This window comes from Chiloscyllium plagiosum, chromosome 14, assembly GCF_004010195.1.
Source record: "Chiloscyllium plagiosum isolate BGI_BamShark_2017 chromosome 14, ASM401019v2, whole genome shotgun sequence".
In the NCBI taxonomy this organism is placed as follows: domain Eukaryota; kingdom Metazoa; phylum Chordata; class Chondrichthyes; order Orectolobiformes; family Hemiscylliidae; genus Chiloscyllium; species Chiloscyllium plagiosum.
In genome coordinates this window covers 24,952,929-24,966,713 of record NC_057723.1, presented here as the reverse complement: position 1 = coordinate 24,966,713, position 13,785 = coordinate 24,952,929, and the positions used below count along the sequence as shown (strand labels likewise).

At 41.4% G+C, this 13,785-nt stretch overlaps 1 protein-coding gene across 6 annotated transcripts in view; it reads right to left on the bottom strand.

The window, feature by feature from the left end:
• LOC122556561 (sorbin and SH3 domain-containing protein 2-like) overlaps positions 1-13,785 on the bottom strand; it is a 111,466-nt gene that overhangs the window by 87,614 nt on the left and 10,067 nt on the right. For 5 of the 6 annotated variants that reach the window (XM_043703368.1, XM_043703371.1, XM_043703370.1 and 2 more), the window contains exon 2: positions 1,275-1,343. The exons of the other annotated variant lie outside the window; for it this stretch is intronic. The gene's annotated coding sequence lies outside the window, so the exon portion shown is untranslated. The remainder of the gene's footprint in view (positions 1-1,274; positions 1,344-13,785) is intronic. 6 annotated transcript variants of the gene reach the window in all.

The window sequence follows — 13,785 nt, the reverse complement described above, 5'->3', positions numbered from 1 at the left end:
CTGAGATCAAGGTTTACTTCGGGATTGGCAATAAATTCTGGCGCAAACAGTGATGTACATGATCCATGAATGAATAAAACAGAAACAGATTGGTAATTAGGTTTTAGATAGATGTAAAATTATACAGATGTGCCTGAGTCCCGAACCATTGAATTTGATGTCATGCACAATGTTGCTGACTGAGGACGTGGTGCTTGATATATACGTGAGGCTAAATAATGGCATGTCTGTCCTTTCAGGTGTAGGTACAGGAACCCATGGCCCAGTTTTGCAACCATGGCCATTTGTCATCCATCACCATCAAAACTGTTAATTATGATAGATTGCTGTACAAAGCAAAACAGCTGCTTCCTTTACCTACACAACAGTGGAGCACACTTCAAAATTATTTCATTGTTTATAAATAATTTGGGGCATTTTGAAATTGTGAAAATTACCATATAAATAGGTCCTACTTTAGGAGATTCTATTCACTGAACTGACACAAAAGACCAGGTACTGTGTAACATTTCAGTTATTGGTTAAATAATGATGGTTTGAATTCCACTTACAGATTGACTGCAATTTCTGCACTCTAATGTTTTTTGGCAGTTACATTATGCACTCAAGGACTCAAGGTTGCAATGACTATAACCTTTATTTATTAAAGTAAAGCACCACCCAGAAATCAAAGTAAACCAGGAATATTGTAACAAGGCCCCTTCAGTGCTGTTTGCCCAAATCTGGACCTGATTCAAATGAGAATGACTGTAGTTTTAAGTGAGATGCAATAATATGAGTAGTATATATGAATTTTATATCTTCATTAATTTAATCTTTGAATGCAAAATTTATGCATATATAGCTGACTGTTTAGACAGGTAGGATTTAGAAGCAGGTATATACTTATCAAGCCTGCTCCGTTATTCGATAAGCTGATTGTTTATCTGACTGTGGACTGAACTCCACTTTCCTGTTTGCTTCCTAAATCCACAAATTTACATTTCTAATGCAATTTGTGATAGTAACTGAAATCAGAAAGGCTGAAAGGTCTTGCAAAGTCAGGTACAGTATCCATGGAAACCAACAAATCCACAATTTAGGCACCCTATTCATGAGAAGGATTTCTGGTGAAAGACAAGGCATGAAATGTTGATTTGACAGTTCTGTTTAGTTGTTTTCCTGGAAGCTTCATCAAATAACATCTTCATATTCTCAATTCAGACAAACAATCCCAAAATCAATATTTATAAATGTTAATTTTTTTTAATATAAATGTCACAGTGATTTTTCACCTGTGTTTCAGTCAGAAGCATCCAGGAGATTAAACTTCAATTCAGAGATAATTCTGAAAGCATTGGCGTCTGTGAGAAAGTAAGATTTAAAACATAGCAGCATTAAGAGAATGGCTATGAATAAGTAAATTTGAGTCACTTCCCAGTTTGGGTGTTTTGCTCTAAGCTGTTGTTGAATTCTTCTTTAAAACAAGCTTAAGTCTGTCAGCTTGCAGCACATTTTCAACTTACCCCAAACTTCACAGCAGCTAACTTTTATAGAATTCAAAACCTTGAATTAAATGCTGTAATCTAAGATAGTGAGTGACTGGAGTTCAGATCTCAAGTTTTCTCTGTAGTTACACAATACTTATTACAGTTGTTTTGAAGTGTGCATCAGTATTCAAACATTTGAGTAAGGATAGAAAGAAAGGGGAGATAAAAAAAGAGTAAATGTAAAACTCAAAAGATACATGGAAAATACTATTTGGTTATCTTTAGTTTTGATACCTTACTTAGAACTATCAGGAATAATATTGCAATCATGTTAGTAGCTTTCAATTGAAGATCATGGATTAACAAAATTAATTTTTGACATATTGTAAGTACAAAACATAACATGAATCTAAAATCTGTGTGAATGGTGATGGTTTGTTCTTGCATTTTCACAGTTTGTTCTTGTCAAGATATAACCGAATCTATTATTACTTTACATTCCACCTTCCCAAACACAATGTTTGAGTCAAAAATGATTAGAAATAAATGTAATATTTTAAGCTTACCAACATTTGATTCAGTTCTAAAAACACCAGCAGAGATTATTACTCCTTCCTTTCCTTACGCCAAATTCCAAGAGTAAAACAGTTCCTGTATGCAATCATTTACTGTACTTAAAAGCCATTTGCAGTCATGGGAATAAAGTCAATGAAAGTTAGATAAACAACACGTGTAAACATGGTCAAGGTAGGACATTTTGACAGGAGTTGCAATCCAGGTATATTAGAGAAGAATGTCAGCATAAATTCCAACAATAGTACTAACCATTCTTAGATAATTAATCCATTTTTCCTATTCCCTTTCTTTGCTAGGATTATAATAACATATACCATAGCTGAATCAATTGGATGAATGAAATTATATGATGTTAGTCATACCTGGGAGAAATTACAAAGCTTTTGAAAAGTTGAAATTATAAACCAGGACAGTTTAACCCAAGTAGTTTTTGGCTTTCTTGAATATTCTAACAAATTACAAAAGAACAATGGAACAAGACTATGTTGTTTAGCTCCTTGAACCTATTCCACCATTCAATTAAATTATAACTGATTTGATTCTAACTATCCACCCTTGCTCCATATCCCTTAATAATGTTGGCTTACAAAAATTAATACAGCTTAATTTTTAAACTCGATGCAAATAGATTTGACGTTATTCTATTTTGAGACTATGGGTTGAATCTTAGTATTTGAAATTAAATGTGAGTTGCATCAAATATTTTGAAGGGAATCTTGCCACGCTAGACAAATTTCATATAATATCTTATCAAATTCAGCTCATGACCGACCTGCCCTACTGCTATATTACCTCCTCCATCCAATTATATCCCTATTTTACAACACACCATTTCCCAGAACAACTCACCGCTCAGCAGATATCTGCTGAAAATAAAGCACCCTAGCATTCACAGCATGTTTGAGAAACTCTACACCAAGACAAATAGTTGAAATTTAGTGTTGCCCTTCAGCATTAATGAAATGACACAAAGTTGCTCTGGCCATTTCACATAGATCACTCCTCACATATCCAACACTATTTGCTCATCCTAATCACTGTTTAACCAACGGCCCAAATAGTTCACCTATCTTTAGAAACATCCCACCTAAATACCATCTTTGAGGCCTAATACTCATTCTCCATTACCTAGTGATCACTTGAATCGTGTCCAGGGAAGCATCACATACAGGCACGATTTTGGACACATCCAAACAAAGCATCTATTTTCAGTCAGTGAAAATGAGCACAAAGGGCATGATTAGGGTTTGCTGGTCTCCCCTACCATACAAACAAATGTTGGCACATTGATCTTGACAGTCCATGATGCTCTTTTATACCCACACCCTGTCAATTAGAACTGGGGTGTTAACCACGTCCCCTCTGTCACTTGGCACCTAATATAGCTGAGCTCTGTCATCAATAACTTGAGATTTTTCCAGCTCAATGTCCTCATCCTCCTACTTGGGTGACTGCTCCCATTCTCTAGGCTCCTTAGCATCTTTTACAATGCATCGTTGGTTGCTTCAATTATGCAGAGCAAGGATGGTGTGGCGCATTCTAGAGGGATCTATACTATACTACAGGGATCCCCCCAGACCTTCTCCAAGCTGTGGAACTAGACCTTCGGCAGCCTTATTGCCAGCTCTACCATGGCCCTGGCCAGAGCAAGTGCACAAACCTGGTGAAGGTGTCGCACTAACTGAGTGATCAAAATATTACAATAAAATTGAGTTCCTACAGCACTCCAATTCCACTTTCCATCCCAGATCTACATCAATCATTACATTTTTCATTACATTTATTACAGTCTATCATCATAGTTACATGAAATATGAGTTAACACTGTCACCTCCGTGATGCAGAAGACAGGGGAAATGATTAAAAACAGACGAATAATAGTCAAATGTGTCCCATCACTTGTGGAACTTCTCAAAGGTGCTGTGGAACAAGGGGAGCCTTGTCAACTCACATGTCATGTAACTGTAATGATGGCCTCTAATGAATACACTAGTAAGTGGAAGATGGGAGTCTACACAATGTTTTATGTTCCCTTATTCAGCCACAATAAAGCTTCCTGCTTGTATGTCACAATGAACAGGATAGCTATCGCTCAGACGGGGTTAGAGTATCATGAGGCACTAAGGGTGTTGACTCTCTGTATCTCCACTCCTGTAGTTGCAACTGAAATAATATTCATTTCCACGGCTGATGATTAAAAATGAGCACATATTTACACATGCATGACCATTTTCACAACATTCTATGGAAGACAAGTGACTGTGGCTTTTCTGCATCTTTGGTGCATCATGGTGCTGAGTGCCAATGTTTAAGGTGAGGAAGTGCAACTGTCTGCATACATCCAGTAGAACCTGAGGATGCTGAACCTGGCTATCCTTGGCAGGCACCAACCTGTCCATGGAGGCAGCCAAACGTCTGCTTATTATCTATATATTCTCACATGCATTATGAAGGTGCAATATATCAGACATTAGTGAAAGGCTGTTAATGTTATTGGCTTTTATATTTCCAGTGTTCCCACATTAAGTGTTTATTTCCCCAGGTTACCCCCTGAGCCCCAGGCATACTGCGTTCCATACTAGACACGTTGTGCATAGTTCACCCATCAAATACAGGGTGGTACTATTGATGACCTCCCTCTCCCAAAGTATTGCTTTCTTCTCTATGTTCTATTGCCTTCTTGTCTATGTTCTATTGCCTTCCCACCTTATATGGGAGTCATCTAGCTTCAGAAGTATTATCACCATTGTGTACCTACAATCCCCACAACTGAGTTCCCTAGCTCCCCTGCCACAGCAAGGGGTCTCTGATAAACCCTTTGAACATTCAGTGGACAGATTGGGATTCACAAACGGTCTGACTTGGAGAGATCCCACAAATGATGAATGAACAGACCTCTAACTGATTTCAGTGCACATTTTCAACTGACTTAACATCCAATGGGAAGGCTAGTTGCATTGGACCTGCAGAACTGACTGTGGCCCACTCCCCAGATTCCAGTGATATGGAACCGCTGACCCTGGTTCATTCCCAGATCCCCAAACTGAAATCAGATGATGTCTTGACTTACGGTGCTAATATTCCTGACTGATGACTATCTTGCTTGATATGACTGAGGAGTGGTCCTTTCAGTTTTGAGACATCACTGTTTGATTAAAGTATAAGAAATGTATTTGTCCTCTACGTTGCTGGCACATGCTGTAGGTATAAAATTGATGTAGCATTTTGCTGTGCAACAACATGTTCATCCCTTTGACTGATCACTGCTGACAATCATTACAAACTGTCTGGCTTTATGTCTGCAATAAAGGGGAAGGCTTAGCAGTACTGCAAACCTTTAAGCTTTGGCTGAGGGAGCAACACACTAAAAAGAAAGGCAAGGCAGAAACCTTATGAGCATCCAAGTGGACAGAAAGTGAGTGAGTGGCTCGAGATTAAGTGAGGAGTGGTGAACTGTATTGTAAGTGTGTTGGAGATATATCATGAAACTGCGATGAGGCCACTATGTGTCCAATATTGATGTCCGTGGATAGGACCATGTGAGCAGTCTCTGCCTTTAGACTGTGCTAAAATGCTTGTGACTTCAATCCAAGGTAGAGGCCCAGAGGAATAAGTGGCGAACTGGAGATGCCGGATACCTGCTCTGACATTTCCATGTTGGGAATTGGCACTGTTTTTTTTCTCTGGTGCATGGGAGAATTAGAAACGCATGTCAATCAGGCAGGATTTGGTGGTAACAGCATAAAAATGCATGCAGATATTCTTCTCACAACAGTAATTCTCATCTTGCTTTTCAAAGTTTGATTGCAGAATCAAGCTTTCTCTTCTTAACATTGAAAATTACATTTTTGCTAAACTCACCACAATTTCCCAACTGACTCACCATTGCTCCTGTCACCTATGGGTTGGGAAGTTTGTATCCAATGCTTCAAAGCAGCTACATTCTCACACTCAACTATAAGTATGCAAGGACATGGTCTGTGATATTAAAATATGGCATATGTTTTGGGAGGGGACGCTACTGGGTTAGGTATCTGTCTGAATTCCACTACGGTAGCATTAGCACTTTGGACCTGCAACACACATCTGTATAAGGCTACATAGCTCAGCTCAGCCCTTTCCAACTTCTGCAACATACATTGTATCAAAGCACAACTTGTCAAGTTCACTGTGATTGATGCATGAGATCAGGAGTACTATTAATATGACACTCAATTCTGACATTCCCCACACGTATTTGAGATGGCACCTGCGGCTGAAGTAATCGTTGTGGTCCTGTTGGAAATCCAACAACAGTATCAAAGAAGTGAGAATTAAAGCATTGTCCTCCATTCCAGTGTGATATCCAATAGCTGCCTCTCAAGGACTTGCAGCAGGTGAAGATCCTCCAAGGAGGCAATGGAGATTGATCAGACACTGAATCAATCAGCTTTACTTCTATTGTCTAGCTCTTGGAACCCTGCATCAATGGAGACTGAAGTACCACCAGTACATCACCAATGCTCTTTTCTCCAGGTGACACTGGTCTATATCCTTCCCCATGATGAGTGTCAAGCTGCGCAGCCAATGAGATTCTATGACATCTCTGGATTTCCCAAGGAATAGGATGTTATAGACTGCATTCACATTGCATAGGAGTACACTCTCACCAATCTGCCAGTGTTTATAAAGCTCAAAGGCTTCCATTCGATCAATGTCCTGCTTATCTGTGACCATTGGTGCCAGGTTTTAGAGAAGTGTGCTAGATATTCTAGGACTTGCTATGATGTGTACATACTAAGGAAGTCCTGTTGGCAAGTTTCTGCCTCTTCCAAGTTCTTTGGGTCATACTACTGGGCATTGAGTTTGACCCTGGAGACCACACTAACATTGGCCGCTACCTTTGTCCAGCCTCGCTGCCTCTGATGCTGTGTCTGTCTTTGGCGATCTGGAGGAAAATGCTCATCTTTTGAAAACTCGATCCACCAGTCCTCCAGGGTCCTGTTGGCAAATCAGGGGTGCCAGCTTTCCTTTCTGAGCTGGTTGCTGAGTTAGAGTGGTACAGGATCACTGTGTAAGGGACAGTTCCTGGTTTGCAGCATCTGAGATGCTGTGGAGCTGGTGTTCACATACTGCTCCATTGGTGAGAGCATGCCAAGACTCAGCAGTGGCAAGTCCTTCCTCCTCTCTTTCTGCACAATTCTATCCAATAGATGTACAGAGGTTGGTTGCATACTTAATGAGGATGTCGGCGCCTGTGTGAGAAAAGTTGCCATATGCTATAGTGGATCACTTTCCATGAATTTCACCAAAAGAAATATTTTGCCAAAAAAATGGGAGTTCAGCCCTTAATGTCTTTTAGAATTGTGCATGAAGCAGTCACTGGTAATTTAACTTTTGGAAATAATTAGCAAATTTGGCAGCATCGTTGGAGAGACAAAAAGTTAGTTTCATAGAATCTTTACAGTGTGGAAGAAGACCATTCAGCCCATCGAGTCTACAAGACACTTCAAAGAGTATTCCACCCAGACCTACCCAGAGTTGAATATGACTTGACTTACGATTTGATATTTTACCATCTTTTAATGTTCCTTGCCAAAATGATGACTTTCTATGTCCTAAAAAGGGATTTCAAGGGATCTCTGTTGTTAAAAATGGTTCTGTCAGTTGCACTTCTGCCACTGAACTAGAGAAATGTAGAGTCATGCCCATCTTCAGTGACTTCAGATTAAATTCCACATAATGAGGCAATGCTGCACTGTCGGGGTACTGCTTTTACATGAAATAGTCAATTGAGACCTTGTCCCCTCTTTCAGATAGACATTTATAAAATCCCAAGGCACGAAAACTAGCCATAATCAATCCCAGTTTGAAATTTAACTTGAAGACAACATGCATAGCCACTGTGCAAAATTAAAACATACACTTCTGAGGTTTGATAGAAAGGAAAATCCTTTGGCAAAGTACATGCAGCATAAGTTGTGCCCTGCTTCATTGGATGTGGGCTTGTTGGTGATATTATGTGCCTGAAATGGAAATGCCTCTAATTGGTCAATGCAACAATCACTGGAAAATGTCAAATTTAGTCAAAACTGTAATACAGTACAGGAAGCTTGTTCAAAAAATGCACCTCCTTTAAATATTCCAGCACATTTACATTTAGTGTAACAAGAAACCAACATTTCTCTCACTGTCCCACCCTTCATATCTGTGGAATCTTGTTATATAATGACTGGTTTTACAATCTACTCCCTTGTTTACCTCACAGTTGATAGTGTTTCCTTTTATCGTAGCAGATAGAAATGTGCCTGAGTTTCCCAATCAAGGACACACCTTTTCATGTCTTTCATTATCTATAGCAATCACTGAAAACAAGTCTTTATATTTCTTGGCACTGATTTTGACATTTGGACGGCATGAAGTCATAATTGGTTCAACACTCAAATTCCAATTCAATTCCAATTGTGACACATTCTAAATCAGAATGCTTAGTTTTTCACACCCTTACAATTTTATTTTTGACAGCTACGTTCTTTTTTTGATTTGTTTTCTTATTCATTCAGAGGATGCGGGCAATGCTAGCTAGGCCAACATGTATTCTCTGTCCCTAATTGCCCAATAGAATGTGGTATTACAGTGTCTTCTTGCAGTCAAACAATTAAGTACTCACAGTACAAAAATAAGCTTTAATGGATCAACAACTATATCAGTAAGCTGGCCTGGGGGCCACAAAATGCAAAGTTTTGTCTAATGTCGATAAACAAAAGTAAGCATTTGCTATGGTACCTCATGAAATAGAATATCTCCAAAAGAATTAAAGCATAACTTTGTCAAGATTAATTCAATGACCTGAATCCCTTTACACCATTACCAAATTCTCAAGAACATTAGCTGTAATGATACTTTAAATGGTTTAGATGATGTCATGGACTATGAAAGAACAAATTAATACAAACTCTTAGCTACTGACATGGGGCTGAATCTGACTTTTTTGGCTCAAGGTTAAAATTCGCACAACACCAGGTTATAGTCCAACAGATTTATTTGGAAACACTAGCTTTCAGAGCATTGCTCCTTCATCAGGCAGTTGTGTGGCTCTGTGTGAGTTGTGCTGAGTTTTTTGGTGAGTATTTCATTGCAAGGCTAAAAGAGATTTCTTTGTATCTCTTACCAAAATATCTTCATTAATGGACTTCTCCAAAAGATTGGCAGATTTGCTCTTTCTGTAAAAGGCTACTGTGCACCCGGAAAAAGTGTCAGCATTTCCCCTTACTGGCAACATAATGGCCCAGCAGCCACAAAGTCGATTTGCTCATGGCATATCAGTAGTAAGAAGGATGGACAAATGTCATCAACCTCATTTCATCAGGTGTTTACCCCTCACTGCCTCCAAGCTGATAGTCTCCCAACCCCTATACAACTTGCTTCTACTTCCTTCCTAAAATTCACAAAACGGGACTGCCTGGGCAGACTCATTACTTCATCCTGCTCCTGCCCCACTGAATTCATCTCTTCCGACCTTGACTCAGTCTTTTCTCCCCAGGTCCAGTCCCTGCCCACATGCATCCGCGATTCCTCAGATGTTTGATGTGAGTTTCAGAAGTTCGAGCTTGCGGGGTCCAGCCACCTCCTTTTTACCACGGACGTGTGATCCCTTTACACATCCAACCCCCACCAGGATAGTATCAGGGCTCTCTGCTTCTTCCTGAACAGTCTGCATCCACCAACAATCTCTTCCGCCTGGCCAAGCTCATGCTTACCTTCAACAAATTCTCTTGAACTTCTCTCATTTTCTTCAGGTCAGAGGCGTGACCATAGGTACCTGCATTGGCATCAGATATGCCTGTCTCTTTGTGGGGTATGCGGAACATCTCTTGTTCCAGTCCCATTCTGGCTCCCTACCCACAACTCTTTCTCCACTATATCGATGATAGCATCGGTGCTGCCTCCCTGTGTGTCCAGAATTAGAAACATTTATCAATTTCACTTCCAATTTCCACCCCATTCTCACCTTCACCTGGTCTATTTCTGAATTCTCCCTTCCCTTCCTCGGTAGCACTGTTTCCATTTCTGGGGATTGACTGGCCATCAATATCCTTTATAAACCCACAACTCCCACAGTTAGCTGGATTAGGCATCCTCACAGTCTGCTTCCTGTAAAGACTCTATTCCATTATCCCAGTTCCTCCATCTCCTTGGCATTTTTCCAATAATGACAACTTCGACAAGAAAGCCTCCTAAATGCTCACCCTCTTCCTCAACCGAAGATTCCCCAGCACTGTTGTTGACAGGGCCCTCAGCCGAGTCAGACCAATCTCCTGCACTTTCGCAGTCATCCCCTCTCTTCCTTCCCCCAACAGTGATAAGGACCCCCTTGCCCTTCCCTACCATCCCCCAGCATCCACATCCAGGGCATCATTAGCTGCCATTTCTGCCACCTTCAGCAAGATACCACCAGCACACTCATATCCCACTTTCCTCCCTTGTCAGCCTTCCATAGGGACTGTTCTCTCCGGGACACCATGGTCCATTCTTCTTTCACTCCCAACACTGTCCTCCCAACAGCCTCATGGCACCTTCTGCTACAATCACAGAAAGTGTAACACCTGCCCATTTACTTCCTGCCTCCTCACTATCCAAGAGCACAAACATACCTTCCAGGTGAAGCAGTGCTTTACCTGCACTTTACACAATCTAGTCTACTGCATTGTGTTCTGTTTGAAAAAAGGGCCCTGAACTTCCAGTTCCCTGACCAACATCCCTATCTCAGGCTTGCTGTAGTGCTCCAGCAAAACTCAGTGCAAGCTGGAAGAACAGGAACTCACTTTCCTCCTGGGGAGTCAATATTGAATTTGATAATATCAGGTTTGAGCTGTCCTCTATCCTTACCTCAATCCCCACGACCAGACCTTGTTTTCACATAGCATGCTGTTACATACCACTATTATTAGTCACTTAAGAGTCCCCATTGATAAGACCATAAGACCATATTCCTAGGAACAGAAATTAGGCCATTCAGCCTGTCCACTCTGCTCCGCCATTTAATCTTCTAGGAGAAAGTGAGGACTGCAGATGCTGGAGGTCATAGTGGCACTGGAAAAGCACAGCAAATCAGGCAGCAATCAAGGAGCAGGAGAATCAACATTTTGGGTATAAGCCCTTCACCAGGAAAGGGCTGGGGGGTGCTGAGAGACAAATGGGAGGGGCACTGGGGTTGGGGGGAAGGGAGCTGAGAATGCAATAGGTCTCCCATTTATCTCTCAGCCCCCGACCCACAAGCCTATTCTTGATTAAGGGCTTGATTAACGTCGATTCTCTTGCTCCTCAGATGCTGCCTGACCTGCTGTGCTTTTCTAGCGCCACACTCTCACCATTTAATCATGGCTAATAAGTTTCTCTATTCTCCCTCTTTCTCCCTGTAACCCTTGATCCCCCTAACAATTCAGAACCTATCTACCTTTGTCTTAAATATATTCAATGTCCTGATCTCCACAGCCCTCTGTGGCAGAGAATTCCATAGATTCACCACTCTCCTGCTAAATAAGTTTCTCTGTTCTAAAAGGTCTTCTCTTACTCTAACAGCTATTCCCTCTCCCAGCGTGATTGTTGTGTATTCCTTTGTCTGTCTTACTGCATTTCTCTCTTTCTGGGCTCTATCCACACTTAAAATTTACTCCCTACCCCCTCCTCACATCCTATCTTCTGCATGTAAAGTAGCTACCATCAGTTCTGATGAAGTGACACGCAACTTGACTCATGAATTCTGATTTCTCACCACAATGCTGCCAGACCTACTGAGATTTTCCAACAATTTCATTTTTCGTATCTGATTTACAATATCTGATTTGCTTTCGGTTTTAATTTAAAGCTGACACATAGCCTCATTCTCTCAATCTAGTCACTTTTAACCAGGCCACAGAGCTTACCTGTCTTTAGCTATATCCCTCCTAAACATCCTCTCTAAGCAACCACTACTTTGTTCCTAATGCCAATTGGACACCTGTGTCTTGTTATAGTCCAATGGGGGAGCATCACATACAGTAAGACAATTCCAAACAATAGCTTTTCTCACCCTCCACAATACAAACCAAACGCTGGCATCATGACCAATGGCTAATTAATGCTCTGTGATAGTCTGCTGCATCCTCCTCTTATCTATCAGTCCAGTTCTCTCTGGCTTATAATGCCCATCACAACTCAATCATTCACAAGAGGAGCTTCATCCTCCCCAGTGACCTCCTCCTTCTCTTTATCAGAAGACTTTTCCTGGCCTCCCAATATCTACCACATGATCTTGTTGCCTGCTCCAGGTTACAGAGCAAGGATGATGTGGCATATTCTGCCTGGACATGACTGGAGGGCTCCCACAGGTTGGATCGAGCAGCAGCACCATATTCTTGGTTGGCCTAGCACCTGCTCTGTCATGGCCCAGGTGGCAGATTCAATGTGAATGTGAACGTGCCACGCCAGGTGAGTGACAAGTACATTACGTCAAAAAGGGACTGCCTGTTGTGTTCCAAACACCTTCTCATCCCAGATCCTCATCAACCTTTAACTTGCTTTCACTAAGGTCTATAGGCATTCTTATGTGACACATAATGAAGCAATGTTTCCTTTGTCACACAGCACTCTAGGAAGTGTTATTATCAGTGAATAGCATTCATCTCCTTTTAAGTCATTGTTGCTAACTTAGTTAAACGTAGAATTCCTAAGGTGAAGAAAGAGGCCATTCAGCCCATTGAGCCTGCACCGCCCCTCCGAAGAACATCCTATCCACATCAAGCCTTCTCACCCTATCACCTCACCTGCCTTTTATCGTGGCTAACCCAGCTAGCCTTCACGTCCCCAGACACCGTGAGACAATTTACCATGGCGACACCACTTAACTGTATAACTTTAAACTTGGGGAGGAAACTGGAACACTCAGTGGAAACCCATGCAGACACTGTGAGAATGTGCAAATTCCACAAAGATAGTCACTTGAGGTTGGAATCAAACGCAGGTCCCTGCCTCTGTGATGCAACAGTGCTAACCACTGAACCAGTTTGATGCCCACATTAAGATCCAAATGTTATATTTGCAAGTACTAACATAATTGGTGCAATTTGCTTTTGACCAGTGTTTGAAGTTTAAGGACTTTAACTCTGCATGCATTGCAAATGGCCAAAGAGATAATTCTAAATAAAATATAGCTCAAGTTCGCAAATGCATTCATGTGTTTGCCTCTCCAGTATCCAGCAGACCTAAACCCTGCACTCTCAGCTTTCAAATTGACATTGACCATGATACTTACTGCTAATTAATTCCCCTCCTGCAGCCTACAATGCACTTTAATGCTGTTCTACCTACTATCCCCCCTCAACATACTTTGAGTTTCACTCCATCTCTGCCCTTGTCACCATCTGAAATCATGTCTCTAGCACCACACACACACACACACACATGCACATGCACACACACCTTGACACCGCTATCCCTTTTGGTTGTGACCCCCAGTCTGTCCCTACAGGCACTATTGGACCATACTTAACAGACCCACAGGACTGTGATTGCTCAGAACTGTGACCGACTTAAATGAGCAACCCCTAGACATGACTGACCAGGTTCTGGATTAGTGGTGCTGGAAGAGCACAGCAATTCAGGCAGCATCCGAGGACAGGCAAAATCGACGTTTCGGGCAAAAGCCCTTCATCAGGAATAAAGGCAGAGAGCCTGAAGCATGGAGAGATAAGCTAGAGGAGGGTAGGGGTGGGGAGAGAGT